The sequence below is a fragment of the Antechinus flavipes genome, chromosome 1 (assembly GCF_016432865.1).
Source record: "Antechinus flavipes isolate AdamAnt ecotype Samford, QLD, Australia chromosome 1, AdamAnt_v2, whole genome shotgun sequence".
Lineage (NCBI taxonomy): Eukaryota > Metazoa > Chordata > Mammalia > Dasyuromorphia > Dasyuridae > Antechinus > Antechinus flavipes.
In genome coordinates this window covers 70997450-71024214 of record NC_067398.1, presented here as the reverse complement: position 1 = coordinate 71024214, position 26765 = coordinate 70997450, and the positions used below count along the sequence as shown (strand labels likewise).

The window sequence follows — 26765 nt, the reverse complement described above, 5'->3', positions numbered from 1 at the left end:
AATAAATGACAAAATGTTTTTCAGTGTCAGTGATAATGGTAGATATGAAAGATGAACATGGGTGCGGTGGGCTAATGAGCCCTGTGAAAGAAGCACTCACCAGTCCAAACATCATGAGCCCCAAAGTGGGAATTCCAGAAAGGGCTAGGGAGGATGAAGGGAGGAAGCACAAGAAACTGAGGGGACGTCAGGAGAGTCTTCATTGAGGAGATGCTCCTCGAGGTAAGATTTCACAGGAATTAGCCACCCAAAGATGCTAAAATGAAGAAGGAAGGATCTATTCCAAGAATGGAGGGCAGCCTGTGCAAAGGCAGAGGAGGAGGTATGTGTACGAAGAACTCAAATGTATAGTGTCAACAACTGACTCTACTAACAAACCCAACAGGAAAATTGGGTAAAAAAACAGGGTCATAGGTTTAGAACTGAAAAGAATACTAGGGATGCTCTAATCCAACCCTCTTTTTTTTAGAGATTAAAAAGAAGAAGCAAAAATGATCACATAGGACCAGGATTTGAATGTACATCTTCTGAATACAGATCTTTCACCCTCTTCCCTCCCCCAAGGAGGTCAGGAGAGTAAGTAAAAAAGTTATTTCAAATGCCAGGATCCCCCTAGGAAACATCATCAAAGTCTTCTAAGTAAGATTAAGGCAAGGTCCACCATTATGCATGTCTTTGTACATCTCTTGCTCGACTTATTATGCTTGTTGTAGAGCTATAATTAGCATATAGTGAATGAGGATGGAGAGGGGTATTTCCTCCCCAAGGCCATCAAGCCTTCTCCAGAATCTTACCTACTTGTGTCTCACTTGACATTAATTTATGACACTATGTAGTATAAATAGACCCACTGGCCACCAGCCCTAGAGTCCCAATATTATAGCTCCCTTCTACTAGGGTCTACCTCCCCTAAAACTCCTGAAATACTAAATGTTAAAGTTAAAAAAAAAGTCACATATTAAATAATCAACAAGAATCTTTATTAAATGAGTGTTTGCTGCAGGCAAGCACTGTGCTAAGTATCAGGGTTCCAGAGAAAGTCAAAAACCCTATCTAATCCTGCAGGAATTCACATCCTAACAGAGAGAAACAACATGCAAACAACTATTATTATACAAGAGGTATATGGTGTGAAGGGGAAGTAGTCTCAGAGGAAAGGCTCTATCAGTGAGGACTGGGCAATACCCTCAGCAAAAGGTGAGACTAGATCAGAGGAATGGAGGAAGCCATGAAATCAGGAGGTAAGAATGAGGAAGGGGAGCACTCCAGGCATGGGTGGAGAGGGGGCAGAGAGTTTAAAAATGCAAAGAAGATAGGACTATTCATGTAGCTGCATTGGAAAGTATAAGGAGGCTCAAAAGGTAGGAAGGAGGCTAGCTTGTGCCCGGCTTTAAAAACCAAACAGTATTTCAATGAAGGGCAGTTTGACAGAACTGGATGTTTTAAACCCAAAGAAAAGATGCAAGAAAAAAATCTGACAGCTCCATTTGACAATCTGAAGGGCTGTAATGTTGCAATGGAACATGTGAAGAACAAAATTTTTCTCTGCTTTGACCTAAAAGTAAGAGTAATAAAGAAACAGGTATGAATGAATATATTCTATATTGTGACTTATTTTATTTACATTATATTAATATTATTATATCTTATTATTATATAATGTAATTCTTAAGGAAGAATTTTATTACAATTATAGTTGATCAAAGATGAAATACAGCGCCTTGTATGAGCATATCCCTAGAAGTGTTTAAGCAAAAGCTGGAAGATGACATATCAAGGACTAAGAACAGTAAAAGTCCAATATTCTTTCACCTACAGAAGTCAAGAAATCTACCATTCCTTAGTTGTGTGTCTTTAGCCAAGTCATTTACCTCCATTTGTTTCTCCATTTGTAAAATGGAAAGGGAAACAGATATTCATAATTATCTACAGGGGCCTTCCTATTCTAATATTCAATATTCTGAAAGTCTATATTGTGAATCCTATATTGAGTAAAAAAAAATTAGATTAGGTAATTTCCTTCTAACTGAAGAAACCTATCATTTCATAAAATAACAATCTATCACATTACCCTTTGTTTCTGTATAACAATCTATTTAACCGAGGATCGATGAAGGAGCAGAGGGGAAAAAAAGAGACCTTCTCAGATACAAGCACTTTCTGAAATCTTATTACCCAAATAAATGAAAAAAATGTTCAGAGCACAGAGTTCTAATTCCACAGTAACAATCTTCAACTGAAATTCTTATGGGACACTAAATGAGCAAATTTCTTCCTCTACAATTACAGAATTTCCCTGAATTAGATCCACCAGTGAGACAACTTAGTAAGTTCTAATTTGTAGTTTGATAATGTTCAAATTCTAAACAACAGATTCATCTTTAGTCTCAATGTTCTTTTTTTTTTATATATACTTTTTCTGTAGAAAAGCAGCTGATATTAAAAAAAAAAAAAAAGAATACCTCCTAATTTTCAGGCTGTTTTTCCCCACACACAAAGAATACCTTAAGTGATCCCCCATCAGTAAGTAAGGCTTAATTTTGATTTTTTTTTCCCCCTAGTGGTAATGATGGATTTAAGATTCAGAGCTGGAAAGCAACTTGGAGGTCATCATATAGTCCAACCACTTCATTTTACAGAAGAGGATCTGAAACTTTCAAATTTGTCCAAAGTGATTAGAAAATAGGTCTTTGTATTCCACATCCCAACACTGTATCACATTGTTTGCTCTCTGTCCTGTTCAGATCAAATTAAATAGAGGCAGCTTGGTCATAAATGACTTTGGAATCAGAGACCCCATTCCAATTTATCAATAAGCATAACCAAGTATGTATGAATCAGGAACCATGCTCAATCCTGGGGATTCAAAGAAAGGCAAAGTCCAGCTCACTCTCAATGAGCATTCTAATGGGGGAGGCAACATGTATGTAAATAGTTACACAATGAGATACATATAGAGATACATATAGAATAAGGCAAGGGATTCTGGCAGGTGAGAAGACTAGAAAAGGTCTCATTCAGAAGGTGGTATTTTAGTTGACTCTTGGCTACCAAGAGCAAAGGCAAAGGGGAGGAAGGAGACCATTGCAAGCACAGAATAATACATAGATCAGTGCAAACACAGCTCCAAGAAGGGGTATGTACAAGAAGCAATAAGAAGGCTAGTCTGGATGAATCAGAAGAAACCAGAGGTGGGAACATGTTTGAATGCTGCAATGGTAAGAAGGGGCTAACTGGAGAAAAGCTTTGACTGCTCAACAGAGAACTTTGTATTTCATGATCCTCAGTGAAGTTTACCAAGTGGATGGGCCTGAGGAGAAACATGATCAGGCCGAGAGAATCTCAGCTCTTCTACATGGTTTCAAGACCCGTTTCCTCATCTGCAAAATTAAGTTCTTCTAAAGTAATCTTTAAGGTCTTTTGGATCTCTAAAAATGTAGTATTAGTATTGTATACAACCATGGCAATGAATCAATCTAATTTACCTCCCCAAGAATCCCACCCAGGATTTTTTTGTTCCCATAACAATCTAAGCAAAGGAGCCAAGTGATTTGGTACCCAATTAAAATACTATAGCTTAACTGTATGCTCTTGGGAACCCCCCAAAAAAGATTTGTGAAACAAATCAATTGTAATAAATTATGGTGAGCTCTCCTCCAGCAAAGAGACCAGAGAACCACGTGAAGAGAAAATGATCCAGCAGCCAACCAAAGAAATTCTTTCAAGGACATCCAAAATTCATAGACCAGAAAGGACTGTTGTGATGTTTTATTATTTTCTTCCTACAACACCCTCTTCTTCCTCATCTGTTTGGGATTTGCTTTGTAGCAAATGGGTGATTTCTTTGATATGGAGGAAGACTTGGTAAAGAAATTCTCTTTATTGCTGTCCTGCAATTTACAACCTGAGGGAGACTGTCAAGAGCCTAGGCAGGGATCCTCAAACTAAGGCCTGCGGGCCAGATGCAGCAGCTGAGGATGTTTATTCCCCTCACCCAGGGCTATGAAGTTTCTTTATTTAAAGGCCCACAAAACAAAATTTTTGTTTTTACTATAGTCCGGCCCTCCAACAGTCTGAGGGACAGTGAACTGGCCCCCTATTTAAAAAGTCTGAGGACCTCTGGGCCCTAGAGGATCACAAAGCACTATGTCAGAAAAAGGACTGAAATCCAGGACTTACTGGCACTCTTTGACCCATCATTATTAGAATTAACAGTAGCTCATTTTTCCAGAGAATTTCTCAGCCTATTAAGTTCATTTCCTATATCTCAAGGAAAACATAAAGGAGAGAAAAGGACCCACATGTGCAAAAATGTTTGTAGTAGCTCTTTTTGTGGCAGCAAAGAATTGGAAAATGAGTAAATGCCCATCAATGGGAAATAAACAAATTGTGGTACATGAAGGTAATGGAATATTACTGTTCTATAAAAACTGATGAACAAGCTGATTTTAGAAAGATCTGGAAAGATTTACATGAACTGATAGTGAACGAAACAAGTAGAACCAGGAAAACATTGTACACCGTAAAAGAATGTGTGATGATCAACTATGAAAGGCTTGGTTCTTCTCAGTAGTTCAGTGATGCAAAGCAATCCCAATAGACTTTGGATGCACAATGTCATCTGCATCCAGAAAAAAAAAAAAAAAAAACTAAGAAGACTGAATGTAAGTCAATATATGCCATGTTCACTTCTTTTTTTTTTTTTTTTAATCTCTCCCATGGTGATTTTCTTCTCCCAATATGATTCATAAAGCAATGTATGTTTTTAAAAATTAAATAATTAATTTTTAAAAACTTTGCCTCACAACTACCTCATATAACAGATAATACTTGTTGTATTATTATTATTCTCACTTTTATGAGGAATTAGAAATTCAGAGGTAAAGTAACTTTCCAATGAGTCAAGGAAATAATAATAAAAAAAAACAGAGCTTGGATTCAGGTCTTTCAACTCCAACTCCTGTGATTAACAAAAACATCCTTATATCAACCTTCCTGTCACATATATGAATGATAGTTGATAAACACCATTCTAAACCTATTAAAGTCTCAGATATATAGGACATCCAAAAGTCTTGGTCATTTAACATTAATAATAAATACTATAAATATTTTAAAAAGAAAGATTCATTATTTAATGTTTAAAATAGTAGTGTATTTATTGACTTTTCTAACTTTATAAAAACTTTCATCAGCTGCTGCTCAGGGAATGAAAGGACTTGATTTGTAATCCTAGCTTTAATCATCATTCTTTAGATGAGGATTTGGTACAGATATAACAGTGATTTCATGATGCCCCAAGAAAATCTACTAAAGATGGATCACGACTAAGATGGCCAAGTAAGAGCATCTTCTTTAACAAATCCAATGGTCACAGAGAATCACCTAGTTATTGTGGCCCACCAAATGCATGAGACGGGAACTCACTTGTCTAATTAAAATTAAAAATGTATTTATTTAAAATATACAAAACTAAACATTAAAGGAATTTAAAGATTAAATTTCCTAAAGTTTTTACAAATTTATAGCATTTATATTCCTGAAGTTATTAAATATTAAAACTACTCTAAGATTTTTGGAATACAGTATATTTGAATTGCTGGATCTTAGAAGGAAGAGACCTTGCCCATCATTTTGTACAACTCCTCATTTTACATATGGAGAAGCTAAGGCCCAGAAGGGTTACATTAAGTGGCTTTCTTCAAATTGCAGGATTAATTGGTAACTGACCAAGAATAGAAATCAAGTTTCCCATGTCAAGATCTTCCCATTCTATATCACATAAGCTTCTCTATTTGCCTTATCAATATGTGTCCAAATGAATTAATTCATTTGAAAAGTAGCCAACTCATTTACTTCATCTGAATATGTTTAATCTTATTAGTGGCTTTCAACAGAATGTTCAGGTGGGATCCTGAACATTCTATTTTATAAACAGGAGGCTAAGGGGCCAAAGAAACATCCCTGATTTATAAGAACCAAATCTGTATTCCCAGAAGGTTTAGTAAATATTACCAAGACTTCTTCCAAGTGATAGTATGTCACCTTCTCCTTCTTTTCAGCTATTTCTCCAGGGCTGAAAAACTAGTCTAATGGTTATTCTTTGTTTTAAAGGAAGGGAGGGAGGTAGGGAGGAAGAAAGGAAAGGAAGGAGAGAGGGAAGGAAGGAGAGAGGGAGGGAAGGAGGGAGGAAAGAAGGAAAGAAGGAAGGAAGGAAGGAAGGAAGAAAGGAAGGAAGGAAGGAAGGAAGGCAGGCAGGAAGGCAGGCAGCAAGGAAGGAAGGAGAGAGGGAGAGAGGAAGGGAGGAAGGAAGGAAGAGAGGGAGGGAGAGAGGAAGGGAAGAAGGAAGGAAGGAAGAAAGGAAGGGAGGGAGAGAGGGAGGAAGAAAGGAAAGAAGGAAAGAAGGAAGGAAGGAAAGAAGGAAGGAAGGAAAGGAGGGAGGGAGAAAGAAACAAAGAAAGAGAGAGAGAAACAAAGAAACAAAGAAAGAAAACAAATACAGGGTTAACTATTTGCCACTTTTTCTAACAAAGAGGAAAATAGTCAAATATTTACAACAATGGTACAGCTTGAGAAACCTGGCAAAAGAACAAGTAGTGGGTGGGGCTGCATGGAAAGCTGTCAAAGAAGAAAGGGGTGGGGGGAGGACTCAAGAAAATACAGGATATCCAACTGGAAAAGAACATGGGACATCATATATAACCAAATTCCTTTAAATTTCTTATTGATATATTTTGTTTTTATATAACGTTTATATTCAAATATATTTCTCCCCCCTTCCTCTACCACATAAGTTATTTTTTGTAACAACTAGGAAAATTAGAAAATGGGAATGGGGGCAAGGAAAGCAACTTAACAAAACCAACCAAATATTTGTCCAACAACATATGCTATATTTTATCTCTGCAAAGAAGTGGAGGAGGTCTATTTTCTTAACTCTTATTGAGAGCCAAGCTTCTTGTCATTCTAACTATACAAACTTCTTCATTTTGTGACAGAGAAAACCCAAGATTTTAAAAAGTCAAATGAACTGGCTTGCCCAGTATCTCAGAGGTGTTAAATAACCTGTTATTTTCTTATTCTTATAAATTAGGAATGTTTCTTTGGCCCCTTAGCCTCCTGTTTATAAAATAGAATGTTCAGGTCTGATGAAAGCCAGTAATAAGATTAAACATAGTCATAATTTGAACCCAAATCGTCTACTTCAAATACCTTGTTCTTTCCACAATCCACTTTTTCTCTTCTCTCCTTGCACCAAACACACTATTTATTCATAAGAAAACAATAGGAACCAGAAGACCTGCTCAAGCAAATGTACAAGACACTGCAGGTGAGGGGAATGAGTGAGCCCACAGGTGAAAGGGATGAGAATTAATGCCAACCTTCTGGGATTCTAAATTACTGGGACTGCAGATTCAAGAGGGAAGATTCATTCATTGTACATACTCTTAGCTGCCTCTCCAAGCTTAACCTCAGATTGTTGTTTTTTCTTTTCTTTCTTTTTTTTTTTCTGCCTCCATTATGTACAAAATTGCCTTCATCATTTCACTATATTTCAGTAGTTTAAGAAAAAAAAAAAATGCACACAAAGCCTTTAATTCATTCTGGCTCTCCTAAGATGGTGCCTAGTAATGCAGATGACTGTTTTCCCAGACAATAGCTACCTGTGTGTCTGGCTGTCTCAGACAAGTCTGTATCAAAATGCTGGCAGGAATTCCTGCAATTGACTAGACAAATGGCAGTTGATCAAAGGAACAATAAACTTGTAAAACAGGTGATTTGATTATTTGTTTTTCTGAAGGGTGAAAGCAAAGATGTCCTTAGTGTTTGTATACAAAAAAAATGTGTTAAGCTCTCTCAAAAAGAAATCGAACTAGAAATTCCTAAAGCCAATCTCAAAATTAGTGATTAGTCTGATTTGTTGTCTCCATTTTGTACCCACTAAAAGGATATGGAAATCAGACCCATTATAACATGCATAATTATCATTTTAATTTTTAATATGTTTTAAATGTTTCCATTAAGCTTTAAAAATTATTTAAAATATTTTCAACTAATTTCTTTTCTTTACTAGGACTGAGAGCAAACAAGAAAACCTATAGAGTGGGTGTTCCAAAAACTCTAGTCCAGATCAAGCTATAAAAGTTTAAACTTTTCCTAAGAATTTTGCAAAACCCTGTATTTAAAGCTGGAAGAAGCCTTGAAAAGTCATCTAAGCACAATGCCTTTTTTTTTTTTTTTTTTTTTTTTTTTTAATTTCACAGCTCAGGAATTTGTAGCACAGAAGGGAAGTAACTTGCCCATATTTATACAACTAACCAAAGATAGAGCCAGATTTTGAACCCAAGTCTGCAGACTGTAGTCCTAATTTTCTATGTTAACTATCACATTACCTTCTTTAAAATAAGCCCTGATAAAACTGAAGATGAATGTTTCAAGGCGCATAACATTTTGGCACAGAACAGTTTAATGATTATCTTGCCATACAGGATTTTTCTCCCCTAGCGCCTATGCCAGGGCAGGATTTTTACTTCCCTGCCCTAACCTCCTTTTCTCCCAACAATACCCACCAATCAGATAAAGTATAATACTTATCAGAGACCTAATCACTGGTTTATCTGGGTAAAGTTATAGTCATTACATAATATTAAACAAATAAAGAGCTTTAAATGGTTACACAATACAGTCCTACAGCTAACATAAACAAAAAGAAGCATTTACTGTCTGGATCTATGAAGAATCTGAATGGCTTCCAATACCTTGTAGTCAAGAGGGCCAGTCAGTTCTCAGCAAACCCCCTTGGATTCAGATTTGGACTTGAGTGGTCAAGGATCTCAAGGAAAATGGCTCGGTTCTGAAGGAACAGAAAAGTGAATGATGATTAAAATGTTATTGCAAGGCCCAAATTTTCATTCCAATCCAGTAGCTTTCCAAATCAAGAAAAAACTGGGAAGAGGAGAGAATCTAATTTAACAAGTTATGAGCAGGAACAACCACAGGCACTAGTACAGCAGCGAGTGACTACTCAACCTAGTTACTTGACTCATTCCGATATTTCATCTCATCATCCTTAGTTCTAAAATAATGCAAAAACTTGGTTAGATGTTTTTAAATTAATAAAATTTCAACTTCAATTAATCAACTAAGCTCAGAGACCCCATCATATATTATTTAGTTAATAAACTGGAGAAATGGCCTTTATCATAGTAGGTACTCATTTCTGCATATATTAAATATCTACATTTCCCAAGATTAAATATTAAAGTTACCGAATATATAATTCACTAACAGTAAAATCAATAATAATACATAGATAATTATTTATAGGATTTTAGCTGTGAAAACACTCCTAGCCATTTACTTCAAATCTATAAAACAGCGGCTGACTTCTGAAAATAGTCTCAAACTATATTGATTTCACTGGAGTTGAGATAACAAATCAAGTCTCTTCCAAAGATAAAAGTTACAATAATTTCAAGGAGAAAAATAATTCTAAAAGTGATGAAAAGCATTTCTTCTACTTTTCTCAAACCATGACCCTTAACATTTTCTCCCCATTTCACCCTTCCAAAATTTATCTTTATGTTTCTACATCAAAAAAAGTTACATTCTCCCAAGAAAGATGTTTTCCCTCATTCTCACTCATCCATCTCCTTAGTTTCTCCCAGATCTTCCATATTAACTTTTTTCTCAGTTTTCTCAAAAATTAATAGCTGCAATAACCACATAAATCCTTGACATTCCAATTGGCTCTTAAAGAGAGGTAACAGTAACAATAGTGTCTGTCAAAAGAACTTTTGAAACAAGTGACACATGAACCTGTTTCTGTCAATCCCAATAGATTGCCTAGGACCCATTTTTCATATAGATACCTCAAAGCTACTTGTCTGTTGGGCACAGAGATTCACATGTTCCTGATTTCAACCCAAGAATTTAGCTTGAATGACACTTGTTGCCCCAGTCCCATAAAGGCAGTTTCACCAAAAGGTACCTAAAGCTCTTCCAAGTCATGAGAGAACATGATAAATCAGTTGGTTAAGACAAAAGTAAGTGCCTTTACTTATCAAAATGTCAATAAAGAGGAAAAACACTTTCCTGACAGGATTCCATTTTTTGTTTTAAACAGTGCATTTCTTGCAAAATGATATTCAATAATGGTACTACAAATGACACACAATAACGGCCATCATGATAGATCATGAGATTTACATAGTTCAAACCCCTCGATTTACAGCTGTGAAAACTGGCCATTTACAAAAGGTCCTAGATTGCTTATGAGAATCTGACCCTGTCCATCAGTCCAGCCCAAGTCTTGGCCCACCTGCAAGAAGTCCCAGAGACCACACCTCTATTGCTCCAGTTGCTTTCTCCTCCTCAGTAATTTCCTTCTCCACAGCTTCTCTTCTACCCCCTCCCAGGCTAACCTGGTTAAAAAAGTAGCTCTGTCTACTGGGATTTGTTAATCAAGATGGCATAGTATTATTACAATTTCATCTTGATTATCAACTCTTACCAATTAGAAGCATAAAAGAATAGCACCAAGGGAACTACAAAAAATCCAAATCTCTGGGTAGAAACCAAGGTTCTAAATCTAGACATTGCCCTCTAATCTAAAAAGAAGCATGAAAAGATAAAAGAAAAAATGCAGACATCTGAAACAAGATTTTAACTAGAAGCCACTCAACTCTTTTTCCACATGGAATGATTCATTGTTTCAAAAGCAGCTAGGTGGCAAAACAGGAGGAAAAAAATACTGAAACTGGGGATACACAATAGGGAAAGTGCCAGGCCTGGAGTCAAGAAGACCAATGTTTGAATACTGCCTTGGATCCTTCCTAATTGTGTGACTCTGGGCAAGTCACTTAACTGCTGTCTGCCTCAGTTTCCCCAGCTGTAAAATGGGGATCAAATGAAATAATTGTAAATTGCTTAGCATGGTGTCTGATACAAAGCAAATATTCATTAAGTGTTAGCTATTTATTATTAATTATTATTGATGCTGTTCAGTCATTCCCAACTCTTCATGACCCTGTGTACCATTAGCACACCATTACTGTCCATGGGAGTTTTCTTGGCAAAGAAACTGGAGGTGTTTACCATAGATTAAGGAAAACAGAGATTAAATGATTTGCCAAGGATCACACTGCTAATAAGCATCTAAGGTCGAATCTGAAGTCATACCTTCCTAATTCCAAACTCAGTGTTCTCTCCACTACCTTTAATCACTATTTTTATTTCCTGAGGTCAAATACTATATCATTGTGGACGAAAGTTATTTAATGGCTTTCAGTCTCAGCTTCCCCACTTGTAAAATAGGGGATAATAAGAGTACCTCCTCTATAGGTTTGTTGTGAGGGTCAACACGGGTATAAAGTACCTGGCAAACCTCAGAGTGCTAGCTATTATTAACTTACATATTTTATGCCATGGAGAGGTTGGGATCTACACTGATGGAGATCACAGCTCCATCTAAGGATACTTAATATATTAAAAAAAATTTTAAAAGATGGAACTTGAAAGGGAGGGAAACACTGGTTTAACTTTTAGGAGAATAAAAGCAAGATTTTAAAATCTCTAGTGCTTAGATCACTCACACAATTAGTCCATATTAAAGAGACAACCAATGGATGCAATTCCAAATCTCCACATTTTAAAATCTAAAAAACAGAAATATAACATAGGCTCTCTCTATAAAACAATGCAACAAATGTTTTAACAACTATCAAGAGAGGAACCCAGGTCCCTTAATTTTACTGTTGTAAGCAACTCCCAGATAAAGAACTCCCTTTTCTTCCACTAGGAGAAGCTGACTGGGAGCACTGAGATTTTAAGTGACATACCCAAGATCACACTGACACTAAATGTTGAGAAGTAACATTTAAAAACAAGATCTTCCTGGATCTGAGCCAAATATACCAGAATTTATATTTCATACATCCAAAGAAGTGTTCTTAAAAGTGAAAATTAAAAGGGGGGTGGTGGAGAAAGTACATGTAGATATTCATTTACAGTTTAAAAGTCACAAGAGAAAGAAAATTCAAGGCAATGAGACATTTTTTCTGTGGCATCGGAACAAATCAGAAACTACAACCTATATATGGAGAAAACAGGAAAAGGACAGAGTTTCTAATCTTCCCAAAAAACACAGATGGCCTCAAAGAATGGAGTAATATGGTATAATCATCACTCAAACATAAAGATTACTCTTGTATTTTTGTCCAACCATTCAGATTAGATAAACTAATATATACTAGATATACTCTGATGAGATTACTGTATATAGTAAAGCTGACAAAGAGCCTTCCAGTTAATTTCAACTGATCAAATCTTAAGGAGCATTATAAATCCACAGACTCATATATAGTAAAGCTGACAAAGAGCCTTCCAGTTAATTTCAACTGATCAAATCTTAAGGAGCATTATAAATCCACAGACTCATTGACTGAATTATGAAAAAAAAAAAAAAAGATATCACCATACAGCTAAAACAAAAAGCATCCTATCCCTCGAGGATTCTCTAAAGTATTGCTATGTTGGTTGTGGAGGGTGTTTAGTTTAGTACAGGGGATTGAACACCAGCTTGTCAGCCACTAGCCAAATCATCCAATGTCCCTGGACTAGGAGTTCCTCATGAATTAAATGAAGGAACCGAAATACATGATTTCTGCCAGCCCTTTTAGTTATAGGGTCTATGGTTTCAATTTCTGTCCATACTTTAGCTAGAAATGTTTCCTGTTACAGGAAAAGAAGGCATGAGAAACAATGAACTAAGTCAAACACATCTATGATGACCAGAAAGATGAGACTGGGAGGTGAGACAGTTACACCTCATTGGTAAGATTATGGGACAGTAGTTTACTCCTAAGGCAACACCAAAACTTAAGGCTAACACAAAAAGTTGTGTACTTGGTAAAAACACTATTCCATTAGAAACTGAGATTTTAAAAGTAACATAGTTTTTGTTGAGTTTTTTTTGGTGAATGAAAAAATTGCACATAGTTTAAAATGGACTTTTCACAGTCGATTAAACTGGATATACTCTTGCATAAGAAATGGGTTTTGTTCAATTTTTTTTTTAATATACTGTTTGCCTTTTCTTTCAGTCAATGCTACATCCAGAAGACTCAGGTAACTAAGTAGGGTCCTTGATTACATCAAAAGATAAAATTCTTCAAATAATAAACTACAGCCTTTTCTTAATCTATGTTGTATTTATGTTCACAGGCTAATTGTAAGTACTGCACATTCATGTTCCAGCCAGTTGTCTACATCCCTACTTTCACCCTGAGGGCCATCATGACAATGAAAGGTGCCTAGAATAACTTCTGATAGAAATACCCTTACACTCATAATGTTGGTGTGAGGTGTGATAATGGATTAACAGATACACCCCAAGGGCTATTACTGTGTATAATTGTGTTCCAGAGGATATTTCACTCTATTGTATTAGACAAGTCATTTCTATACAAGAAATGAATCTTATTACAAATGGTTTCTAGCATATTATGTTGTTAGAATAGCAAGAGTCTGGGTCTGACAACAAGCATATAAGGGATTTTTTCCCCCCACACTTCACCTGGGTCAAGTCACTCCCTTACCTTCCAACAGAGAAAAAATAAAGGAGGCTTGCATTTGTTAAATTTTAAATGATCTAGGTGACTCTCTTTGGTATCAAAGAGGCCCAATAACAAAATAAATAATTTCAGCTCTATCTTACAGGTTAAGAAGTCAAAGTTTCCATCTCAAAAGGTGTTCCTATAAAAGGAAGATGTCTAGATTTTATTTATGGTCCATTTTCTCTCTCCCTATACAAACGTAAAGTTTTAAAATTGGGGTAGTCTGTCTTCTTCTGTTTCAAAACACTAATACAATTTTCCTTAAACCAGAGGGGCTCAAGATTGCCATTTGGGGACAAGGAGAGAGTTTCCATCTCAATTTTCCTCCCTCTCATGAACAGCAGTGAACTGATTAATAGGGGCATATAAAGTTTAAACTCTTAATACATTCCAAGGAAGCAAAGAAAAAAGGAGGAAGCAGCCTTCTATGGTACAACATATAAGGAAAAGTCCTCATAAACTATATACTTCCCTTTTTCAATTTGTGACTAAATACAAAGAGGGAGACACAGAGAGACAGATAAGAAAAGAAAGAGGACAAGTAGAGAGAGAGAGATGGAGTGGAGGGCGGGGGAGAGACAAAGACAGAGACACAGAGACACAGAAAGTAGCATTTTTAAATCAGCCATTCTTATGACTTCACTTAATAATAAGGGAGGGGATGTTTGGTTCCCATTCCTTCCCACCAGTAGGTTTAACGACAGTCCTATCCAGTATGTCACAGTGACTGAAATACGTAATGTGCTCAAAAAATAAAGCTGAGGAAAATCCAATGATTTGAGTTATTTTATGTGTTTAGTTCAAAAATGTTGCCCAAGTAAAATCAGCTATTAGATTTAAACCAGACTGGATACTAACCAAAGCTTTCAACTTAAAGACAAATAAGTAAATGCTTCAGTGAATCAAGAGCAGTTCACTCAGTTCTGGTATAAGCCTATTAAAATGCAGGGTTAGGCTCAAAGTACCAAGTGTTAAATATTGCACCACCAGCCAATAAATTATGCAAAAATCTTGTCAAAAGGGTCTCACTGCATAGCTCCTTTGTCCATTAAGCCTCTCGGAGTCTAATTTTTTAGCTCCAGTTATAAGAAAGAAATGGTATTTACCATCTGACTTTCTTACATGCTACTCTGAAATGGGGAAGGCCATTCGTGAAGTTGCAAGAAATAAAAAAATGTAACATCAGCATACACTCAAGGAAGTTGATTTAAATAAACATCTGAACTTAATGCTGATTACTTGAAGGAATAATGCAAATATTTACTTCTCATAAGAAGATGAGATTGCATGTTGCTCTAACAGGCTACAAAATAGATCTATCTGGATTATTCAGTGAACATGTGAGTTCCCCAGTCGGGGATGCAAGTATGCAAACTTCATTCTAAAGGGGCACATAATAGAGCCCAAGTTTTCCACAAACAGATGGAAGGTTCCTAGCAAACTGGTAACTTAAACAACCTCCAAAATAAACTAAAATGCATTCTCCCAAACACTCTCTTTTTTTCCCCTGCAGCTAGAGTTGGACAGAATATACAGGAAGTGGGTTGTTCTTTAATTACGCCAACTTTGAAATCAGCAAATACACTTTATCAGTTATGCAAACTAAGAATTTTACAGGTCTAACAAGAAGGAAAAAGTACAATAGACTTCTTTGTTCAAGTCAGGATATGGTTTCTATAAGGTTGTAAATATTCAGGGGCCTGCTTGAGCATCAGTAAGAAGTCTTCATTTTTTTAAAAAAATCGTGTTGCCTCCTTTCAATTTCCAAATGATTTAATTATATCATCATACCTCACTACATCCTGACTCCCTGTAATTTGGTGTTTCAGAAAGATTTTGATTTCCCTATTCAGTATCACTCATCTTCCTATGTTTAGTTTGCTGGGGGCTTTTTTTTCTCCTCCCCCCTCAACCTGTCCTTATAATTCACCCCCCTTTAATCCTGGGATTAGCCTGGTTACCATTCTCTTTCAAGTACTCAAAATACAACTGGGACATCAAGTCCAATAAGCCCCCAGTTTAATTTTTTTTTTTTTTGAACAGAGAAAAAAGTAGCCTTCTAGAATCACTACTGGTAAGATTTAAATATTTTTAGTCTTACTTTAATAACTTTTTTTAAAAAGGAGACTTCCTTTTCAAAAAGATTTTTAAAAACCATTTTCACTGGCCACAATTTCCACTACTTCTTACCAGATATTTTTCTCATTTGAAAGGTGAGCAGTGATTTTACTCAAATGAAGAGTGAAAAAAATCCCTTACATGGCAATGTCAGGCTCAAAGTTTTGTTGCCATACTAACAACATATGTTCCTAGTACAACAAATCAAAACATTTTAAATGGTACCACTGCAGACATAGAGTTCCCAACTGCTGAATCAGCATTTTCAGTTCCGAAGTTTCAAGCAGTTTTAAACCAGCAATAAAGAAAAATGGGACTTAGAATGCACGTTTATTTGCAAGCATACTTCTTGCCAGAGTTGGAGTTTCTTCGGGGGGGGGGGGGGGGTATGGATTGTTTGGCACCTCTTACATAACGTTTGGAACAGAGTTTGTAATAAAAATAAGACTTTAAAAATACGTTGTAGGAAAAAAATACGTTGAAGGAAGAAGTACTCATTATTTATTGCTAAACTTCGGCCTTCATTCGAATTTCTAACATGTCTTGAAGGTGGAAAAGTCACTTGTGGCTCCTCCAAGTTTAAGTTTAAAAAAAAAAAAAAGTTTGGTCAGCCGATCTCCTCCCTCTCAAAATCTAGTTGCGATTTGCATACTTGCCGGCGAGCTCCAGCAGCCGTCAGCAGACCTAACTGGGAGAGAGAAGCAGGGGGTTTGGAGACGCAATTATCGAAGGCAGTGAATTGCATCAGAAATTTCCTTCCCGAAAACAGTCACACTCTAATCCTGCCCCCACAGTTGGCAGTTAAAAGAGTAATCGAGCCACATCTTCGTATTTTACCTGCTCCGGCTCTTAAGTCCAATTAAACTTCTTGAAAAGCTGTCCGGGGAAGATGGAGGGGGATGGGGAAGGAGAAGGCGGGGAGTGAGAGGGTTCTCAACTTTTTGAGCTTCCTTCCAAGAACTCAATTAAATACTAACACACAAACACACATACACACACACACACAAAGTCCATCTCCTCCCCCCGCGCATACACACACGTGTGTAATACACACGCACAGCGGTCAGGAAAACAAATACAGATGCAAGAATGTCACCTCCTTCCCTTCCCCCTACCTCCTCCCCCCCACGCCTGCATATAGACAGATATGTAATACACACAAGCACGCGGTACGAAATAGACAGCGGCCAAGACAATAAATACAGATGCAGGGATGAGCCCCGTTTCTCTCTCCCCCACCCCCCTACCCCCCCACCCAGGACCGGAATCCCAGTTCTCGGGAGGCGAACAGAAAGGGAGGGAAGAGGCCAATTACACCCCAGAGGCACCCGCCCTCAAGCTTCCTTTCTCCAGAGCTCCTAGCGCCTCCCAGCCCCGGCAAATCTTAACCGCCCGGATGCCCCCATCCGATTTTTTCTTCCTTTCCCCCCTCTTCTGGGGAGAAAATAGGGGTGCCTCAATTCTGACAAGCCAGTGGAAGAATGCGAGCAGGCTCAACACTTCCCCCAAGGGGTCAAGAGAGGAGTAGTGAACAACGCGCTAGGGAAACTCGGCCGGGAGGCTAGCGGGCGCTGAGCGGGCCATGCTCCGGCCGACTCGCAGCCCGGTCCGGCCCCGCCAAGCGGGGCTGAGGACCAAGTTAGCCTCAAGGTTGGCCCCCGGGGGGGTCCGAAGCGCAACCGGCACCTAAACCGCGTGTCACCCGGGCTCGGGAGGCAGCCCCCAGCTCCATCAGCACCCCCGGCCCACTGTTTGGCTGGGGGATGTGGAAGGGGGGTGGCTCTGCGCCCCTCTCCCCGCCCCCCGCGCCGGCTCCTCGGACAAACGCGAGGCGCAGAGGGCGGCCGCCTTCCCCGTGAGGTTTCTGCCAGCCTCCGGACCGGGCCAGGCTAGGGGCCAGATTGGGACGGAAAGGGGCACAGAAAACAACTTTTCCCGCATTCGCCCCTCTACACACACAACGTCAGCACCCCAACCCAGCAAGGGAAATGGACCGGCGGGTCCCAGGGGTCCCCCGGGGCACTTGGCAATCGCTTCTCCGGGTAGTCAACCTCCTTCTTCATCACCCCCGCTCTCCCCCCCAAAACAAAAACAAAAACAAAACAACTTCTGCAAGCTAGGTGATCAGGATGAGTTAGAGGAAGGCGGATCTACCCCGATGGGCCGGGAGCCGCTAGGAACTCCTGCTCGCTCTCAGGGCGTGCATGCCTACATGCATGCATGCATGCCTACCTGCTGCTGGTGGTGCTATATGCTGCTGCCTCCTTCCTCTTCCTTCTCGGGGCCGCTCCTGGACCCCCTCCCCGCTCACAGCTGGCTTCGGGAGTCCCTTAGCCGAAGCTTTCGCTCGAGAGTCGGGAGGCGAGCTGCACCGGTTCCAGGCAGGAGAAAGAGGGGGAAAAGGGGGGGAGGGGGCGAGGCTGGCACTTTCGGAGCGGGAAGACAGGACTGGGTACTCCCGTAGTTGCCCAGTCGGTCCACAGAAGACTCGCACGCCAGTGCACGTAGTCGGCCGCAAAAGGATTTTCAAGAAAACTTCTTGTGGCTTCGCCTTCACAATCGCCGCTGCCGCCGGTCGAGTCTCCCCCTTTCTGCTCTCTCTCTTTCTCCCTCTTTCTCTTTCTCTCCTCCTCCCGCTGCTAGAGTTCCTAGGGATAGGGCGGCTGCCGCCGCCGCCGCCGCCGCCGCTGCTGCTACCGCCACCGCCACAGCCACCGCCTGCGATTCTCCACCTCCGAAGATCGGCTCTGGGGCTCTCACTGTGAGAAGCTCAGCTGACTATCCTGCCCAAGATCCATCACCCCCTTCCCGGGCTCCCTCACTTCCCCCATCCCCTTTAATGGGCTTTAAACCCAGCCGGCCCCGCCTTCCTCTCCTCCGCCCCCTCCTCCCTGTCCCTCCTTCCCCTCCTCCTCTTCCAACTCCTTCTCCGCCACCTCCTCCGGCTGCTGCTGCCGCTGCTTGCTGCTGCTGCTGCTGCCGCCGCTGCCGCCGCTGCCACCGCCGCCGCCGCCGCTGCTGCAATGACCAGCACAGTGGGCCCCCTGCAGCCACCGCTGTTGTCTGGAGCCCCAGGGATCTGTCTGGATGGGGATTCGGAGAGACCAAAAGGCAGAGGGGAAGTCTGGTCCTTTTCACCTCTCCACCGGTGGCTTTTTGTTTGGGTACTTTTTTCATGTCTAGGTAGCTAGCCCTTTCTAGACTGTGCAAGAGTAACAGCTCAGGCACGGAAAGAGACTTGTGTGTTGAAAAGTTAAAAAATAACCAGACTTTTCTACCATCTCTTTTCTCCCAAGAACCCAAATTCGGAGAGAGAAGCATTTCCCTTGCTTGAAAGGTAGGGCTGGAGCTTGTGAGCACAGAGGGAAAATATGGCTCGTCCCAGTTAACTTTGTTTTCCAAAACTTTGTAAAATCGGTTAATTGGAATTGTCTTCCCATAAAAGCAAGATAATGTACACTGGTTAGGATCTCAGCTGAGTCTATAAAAGCTATTTAACTCAAACTGTACCAGAGTGGGGAACTAGGAGCACTAGTTAAACTGCACCCAAAGTGTGGGGTGATGTCTGGTGTGAGAAAAAGCTGCACTGTTCTTTTAGGATCATATGGATACAGCTTTAAAAAAGACAGAAGGAAATCTGGAGCTCAAGGGTTGATAGATTTCAGGAGCTCCATGAACTAGGATGGACCTTTATTTTCATTAATCCCTACCAAAATGTGACATTTCCTTCAATTATGAATTTTAAAAATATTGAGAAGGGATGTCACCAGTTTGCCAAAAGGGCCTATGCCACAAATCTAAACTTGGTCTGAGTTCAAATCTACTTCTCCTCTAAGTTCACTCTGCCAGGGCTTTTTCAACTTTTTTTTCTTGAGACCCCTTTTCCTCTGAGAACTTTTTCCCTGATCCTGGATATATAGATGTACAAAATAAGCACACAAATCCAACATTTACTACTAATAAATTACCCTCACATTCAGTTACACAACCTACATTTTAAGAAGCTTTACACTGTTACCACCATTTTCATTCTAAGTCTCCCTTTCCAGCTGAACATAAATTACTTTAGGGGTGGGGACTTATTTTTTGTCTCTGTAGTCCCATCACCAGAGCAGTTGTCTGGTGAAAACTTACTGAATTATCTGTAAAAAGAAAGATTTCATTTTTTTGTCTTTGTAGCCCCATTAGCAGAGCAGTTACCCCACAATAACTTACTGAATTATCTGTAAAAAGAGAGGTCTCATTTTGTTTGTCTTTGTAGCCCAATGACTAGAGTATTTACCCCATGAAAACTTATTAAATTATCTGTAAAATGAGATGTTTGTATTTACAATTTTAAACTAGCTTATTACAATAATTAGCTCATTTAAAATCTAGGACTCTAAAGTCCACTAGGTTCCATCCTCTTTCACTTTATAAAGTTTGTTTTAGATTTTTCTTTTTTAAGACAAAGTTCTGAGTTAAGTAGAAGTTGTTCTGAACCTCCAGTTAGGAAAATTCCTGACACCTAGGTCTAAGTTGAGATCTCTGCCTGACCTTCCATTTCCAGTTAACTTAAGAGCTTTTTATGGTGGAGTCAAAATTCAGTTTACTGGGAACATTTGGGTAATGAAATAGATTATATTGTAGTGTCTGTGAAAAGACAGGAGGGCAAAGAGCTGACCTTTTCTGGGTATTTCTCTCACTAGTGACTCTTCTGCAAATTTTCTGCCATGGCAGAGTCCTCTGTCTTACCTCTTCAAAGATACACTGAAAATGCTATTCCCCAATTCAGGCTCTTGAATCCAAATACTCAGAATCACTTTCCTAGGTTCTGAGATAGTTTCTTTCATTTACACAAATTGCAAAAAAGTATGGTTCAGCCTTTCACACAAAGGCATTATACTGTTTCTGTTCACACTCAGATGTATCAAATTGTATATGATTGATTGTAACAATCAAAAAAATGTTCTTACTTAGTCAAGGAACCAGAGCCAAAATGGAGTGGTTTCAACCACACCCTTACAATAATATTATGAGTTTATATCACTACATGAGAAGGTACGTCTCTAGGTCAATAGCACACTAAGGTGTTTTAAATTGATGGGAAAAGAAAAGGAGAAACTGAATTAGATTCTTGTTGGACTCATTGACTTGACTCTGGTATGGTTGTGCATAAATCAGCTTCTTCCTAAATAAAATGCTCACAAGATGGGGACAAGCCATAAAACTAAATTGCATATTTGTTGGCGGGCAAATCTTCAGACTGTCTTTGTTGTTGGAAGTTAGCTAGACTAACACTCCCTTAATACTAGCAGAGGATAAAACAAGCTTCCGTCCCACACTCACACCTAGTTTAGACACAAAATGGAAACTGAGGCAAACAGGGTTAAGTGACTTGCCCGAAGTCATAGAGCTAATAAATATCTGAGGCCAAATTTGAACTCAGACTTCCCTGATTCTAGGCCCAGAACCACTATCTACTTAACTGCCCTGATAAAACTAGGCAGAAAAATTAAAAAAAAAAAAAAAAAAAAAAAAAAGGATTGAGTTGAAGTGCTAGTTTATGAAATTGGAAAAATCAGATTACTTCTCAGAACATCCTTTCCCTCATTTGTAAAATGGGGGGACAGGGGGATGAGAACTTGGGTAAGGGGCAAGGCTCAATACTGGGGACCTAGACATAGCAGCTGCAAAACTGATGGGAGTGGGGCCAGAACCAGATTAAAATGTAATTGGGAAATATTTAACAAAATAAATAAAAATATAATATAACATTTATCTATATTAATTTATGACTTTCTAAGTCAATATGCAGCCCTCTGTTTCTATGAGTTTGACATCACTGTACTAAATGATTGCTAAGGCTCTGAGGAGGACAAGAATAACTTTGCAATAAGTTAAAGTTTGATAATTGGGTTTCTAGGACTCCACACTTCAATTCTAGAGCAATTTTAAAGTTTCTAACCAGAAACCTAAACATGTCTTAGCCAAGTTCTATGTGATAGCAAGGACCACATTGTAGAGAGGACAGAAAAATCTAGGTTTAGATATTACTCATGGTCAAAAAAGGATTCAAACTGTGGTTTTCAAATGTTTTCACAGGATACTCAGAATTGGGTTTTATTCTTTGCTGTGCTGCTTAACAGCTGTGGAAACTTGGATAAGTCTCATTTATGTCTTTTATAAAATTGAAGAGGTTAGGTCATATGATCCCTAAGGCCTCGTCCAGCTTAAAAATGCTAAGGACCAGGTTCTAGTCCTGGCGCTCCCATTAGCTAAATATATGACCTTGGACAAGATACTTTTTCCTTATCTGAAGAATGGGAATACACCTTCCCTGCCAATAGCTTAAGTTTGTAGTTAGGATAAAATGAGAAGACTGTCCTCCTTGATCCAACCATCTCTAGCCAGTATAGGCATTTTGCCATCTGCCTGCTGCCAGCTCCTTTTTACTCCCCTCAGAGAACAAAATTACTGTTTTTGCTGGGAATTATTTGACAATTTGTTACCCTAAGGTTCTACTCACAATTCCTGCCCAGACCAGAATTCCCTTTGAGATATGTGATACTAGAATATAGTTATCTAGAGGATAGATGAATTCCTTTAAGGACAAGGACTGGTTTGTTGGTTGCTTTTGGTTTGGGTTTTTTTTGTTTGTTTGTTTGTTTTTTGTTTTGTTTTTTTGGCCTTTCTTTGTATCCCTAGTACTTAGCACAGTGCCTGACATATTGTTAGGCACTTAATAAATGTTTGTTGACTGACTGTCACTTTTTTATTTGTTCCTCGAAGTACCTGGCACATAGTTGGTACTTTGTAAATATTTATTCATTGATTAATCAGGATCTAAAGGACCTGTAATTTAGATCTTCCACTAATACAGATTGCAATTGTTTCACCTCTACTTTCACACACATATCTTAGTAGATGATTCTATTGAATGACCTTTAAAAAAAATTCACCCCAAAGCCAAACTGATGATGAACCCCTCCAAATTTAGCTAGCTTCACATGTTGCCCTCTACTGGCAATCTTTAATAATCTTTATATATATATATATATTTATTATTTTTATAATATATATTATTATATATTTTATAAATACAATATTATTTATATATGTATTTATATATAATAATAACCTTTCATAATAAAGATTCACACTTATATGGTGCTTTCATGTTGTACAAAATACTTTATTTTTTTATTATAGTTTTTTATTTACAAGTTATATGCACGAGTAATATTACAGCATTGACAATTGCCAAACCTTTTGTTTCAATTTTTCCCCTCCTTCCCCCCACCCCATCCCCTCTCCCAGATGGCAGGTTGACCAATACATGTTAAATATGTTAAAGTATAAATTAAATACAATATAAGTATACATGTCCCAACACTTATTTTGCTGTACAAAGTACTTTAAATAGATTATTTCAGTTGTTTCAATAACCCCATGAGACTGATAACTTCAGAAATTCTTATATCCTTCTAAATGAGATTCAGAGAGGGGATAAATCCAGCCCCAATTCATTGTTAGAAAGTCTTAGAGGTATGATTTTTCTGACTCCCAAGTCTAGTACTTGATCCACTATACCACATTAGTTACTTTTCAGCCTTGATAAAACAATGGAGGAGGATGCTGATGGCCATTATAATACAGAGTATATGATAGATGCTGGATTTGAAATCATAGTGCATGAACTTCAGTCCAAACTGGCTTCTTACTAATGAGTAGTCTTGGATAACCTATTGAGTAGCTTCTTTGGCCCTCACTTCCTCATCCACAAAACTAGAGGGTTAGCATGAACCTAGGGGACCAGGTCATTTACCTCCTGATAGCTTAATGATGGACTCAATATGTAAAATGAAGCCCACATTTCTGACATAGCCAGTGAAGGAAGTATCTTTGCCTGACTGTGCATACTTTTTGCCAGGGTTTGGTTTTTATTTTCTTATTTGTAAAGGAAGGGGAAAAAATGCATGCTAGTTTAAAAAAAAATTTGTTTAAGTAAAATGAGAGAAACAAAGAGAGAAGATTGGATTAGGTGATTCAATTCCAAAGCTAGTAATATGAGTGTCTAGAAGTAAAAATGTACATTCCAAGTGCAAACTATTTCACAAATCTACTAACACCAAGGCTGATTGCATAAATCCTAACAGGAAGATATAGTTGCATCTCTAAACCTCTTTTTTTCCCTGTTTTGATGGTGAAAACTAAACATTTCCCAGGTTAGGTTGCCATGCTTTGAGAAAGTATGTCTTAAAACTAGATCTAGCCTAAAACTAGATTTGCTGTTTTCTTGCCCTGTCTTTCAAAAGGCTCTCATTATGAGAAACTCCCAAGAAAGGATGGAACAGAGCTACAGATCTCTCCCCCATTCCCATTCATACTCCACACCCTAAGTCTGCCATTCTATCCTACCTTTGTCTCCTCCAGACAGGCACTTAATGAAAGTGAAAGGAGCTGCAGAGTTCACAAAGGACCAATTTTTCTAAGACCCTCAATTTCCTAGGATCATAGTTTTGAAACTGAGAGGCCTTTCAATTTCTCTAAAATAGTTCATTTTCCAGATGGAGAAACTGAGTCCCCAAGAAAGAAAAGTGATTTGATGAACGTGACATAGTGAGAGTTAGGATTGACTTTTAATCTTGCACCTTTTTCTGTAAACCATTACTGTATAACGTCAAAAGACAGTATCTACAAAAAGTTGATATGATAGTGACTTTCTCACTTTAAGAAACTCCTACTTTCCCTCAAAAAAATATAATTGGAGGCAATGTAAGAGAAATGAAAGAAAATCTGCCATTCTTCCTGCAAAAACCCTTTGACCTATATGTTAGTGAGAAGGAGAAAAAAAAAATCTGTTCTTGAAAAATATAGCTTACAAACAGGATACCGCATTGGAACTCTGATCCTGGAACTGACCTATTAACTGTTTCACTTTGTCTGGTTCTGACATTGGATAGTTCTGTTTCTAAAATAATCAAAGCACCTGTCAGCCATTTTTTACTTAAAAAAAAAAAAACTTTTTATTCTGTTAACTCAGTTTAGTGTTTTGGACAGAAGTTTTGCCTTGGCATCTAATGATTTTATTGGTGGATTTATTTCCAATAAAAGAAACAGTGGAACGTGGTTTCTAAGCCAGGAAGACCTCATCAGGTCCTGCCTCTGACACATACTGGCTATGTGATCCTCCCAGAATACTAGGCAATTCTCTGAGAGTGAAATTTTCAGAGAAAATCAGTAGCGGATGTTACCCCTCCAGGAGTCCCTTATACCAATGAAATGACATGTCCAAAACTATCTCATGCCCATACTTCATAGCCTTTAAAACTAAAGACATAGAAATAGTAGAAGAATCCAAAATACGTAACTAAGGTGGTTAAATATCATCATTACAATTATTTAGAGGCATTTATTGAGCTAGCAAAGAGTTTACTTCAGCATCATTCCAAGAAGAGTTTTACTTGAGCTAACCTACATGCCAATTGTCACTTTGCCAATTTTTTTCCAAAGAATTTGCTTAAAAGTTAATTTTTAAGTTGTTACACTGGTACATTCTTCAGTTGGTCAGCCCACAAAGCCTGGGAGGGGGAATCTGCCTGTCCTCAGAATGACATTTTGCAGAAAATGAAACCCACCATGAGCCAAATCTGTTGATGGATGCTTCAAACACTACTCAGGACAATGAAAAATAAAGTCCACTTGGAGAACAGTTGAGCAAATGTTTGTGCTCATTATATCAAACAATGCTTCTGCTGGCCAAGTATGGATATTTTAATTACTTTGTGGTGGATTTATTCATCATAAATGTGCTAGGACAATGGCATGTTTCTTTTTATAAATAAAGGTATATTGAAAAGAAGTATCTGTTGTGTTATCATGCTTTATTTGCTTTCCCCTGACAATGTGTGTGTATATATATATATCCATATACATGTACACACATGTGTGTGTAGATATATACACGTGTGCCTCTGTGCACTCATGGACCAAATGTATATGTAGAAGAATTAATATTTCTAGAGCTACTATTATGTCCCTGGTATTATGTAGGCCCTGAAGTTAGAAATGCAGATTTGAGAAAATTCTGTGCCATGGAGAAGATTATATTTTAATGAAGAAACCATACAAACAAGGGAGTGATGGCCCCAAAGAGGAAAAAAAAATGGACTATGAGACATAGATATAATGAATAAAGCGTTCAGGTAGTCCATTATCACCTCCATTTTGGAAGGAATGGAAGTATTATTTTGATTATCCTCCAGAACCAAGAGGTAGAGGGGCACTACATATCTGAAAAGTTCACATGCTATGTCATCAAAGATGGCTAAATATCCAAGGGAGATGGATGGTCTGAGGTGGATTTGGTGACTTGGCACTCATTCCCTTATCAATAAGTAAGAGAGACAACTCAACCTCATGGTAAAGTTCCCAAAATTAACTCTTCCAGTCATAGTTTCTGGAGGGATGGCCTTCGGAGGTGACATTTCCAGGTGGAGAGAGGCAGGACAGATGGCAAGATGTCCTCAGTGGACAAATATACACATGCATGCAATAACATTTCATTTATCCTGTGTCAGGGAACAAGCTGTTCTCCATAATAATAACTGGCATTTATTCAGCACTTTACATACATTATCTTCTTTGAGGAGGTAAGCACCAAAGCTATTGTTATATCCACTTTACATAAGAGCAAACATACTCTGAGGGGTTAAGTGATTTGTCAAAGGTCACATTGGAGGTGAACTTCCAGCCCTCTTTCCACTTCTAAATCCACATAATGAATTTTCCAATTAATTGGTTGCCCCTTTAGGTATCAAAGCTTTAAAATTTTAAAGTTTCAATTTTTAACTATTTCTGATGATTACTTTTCAAATATCCAAAAGTCACAAAGTTTTGGGCTGAGGGGTGGAAAAAAAAAAAGACCACATAATCAAAAGTCTAATACATTCAGCCTCAGGCCCTATAAGTGGCCATGTTGCCTTCTGATAATAGGTTATCTAGTTCTAGAGTCTGCATTTTCCTCTTATCAGAACCTTTAAAGAAATT

General features: G+C 38.4%; 1 protein-coding gene across 3 annotated transcripts in view; it reads right to left on the bottom strand.

The window, feature by feature from the left end:
- GRB10 (growth factor receptor bound protein 10) overlaps positions 1-18577 on the bottom strand; it is a 264030-nt gene extending 245453 nt beyond the window's left edge. Inside the window, exons 1-2 of one of the 3 annotated variants that reach the window (XM_051984172.1) lie at positions 17967-18577; positions 8760-8854 (exon numbers count right to left, since the gene is read on the bottom strand). The gene's annotated coding sequence lies outside the window, so the exon portion shown is untranslated. Of the gene's footprint in view, positions 1-8759; positions 9938-17966 lie in introns of those variants that run through there. The other 2 variants (XM_051984179.1, XM_051984166.1) reach the window with 2 other exon arrangements.
- Positions 18578-26765: the final 8188 nt, after the last annotated feature.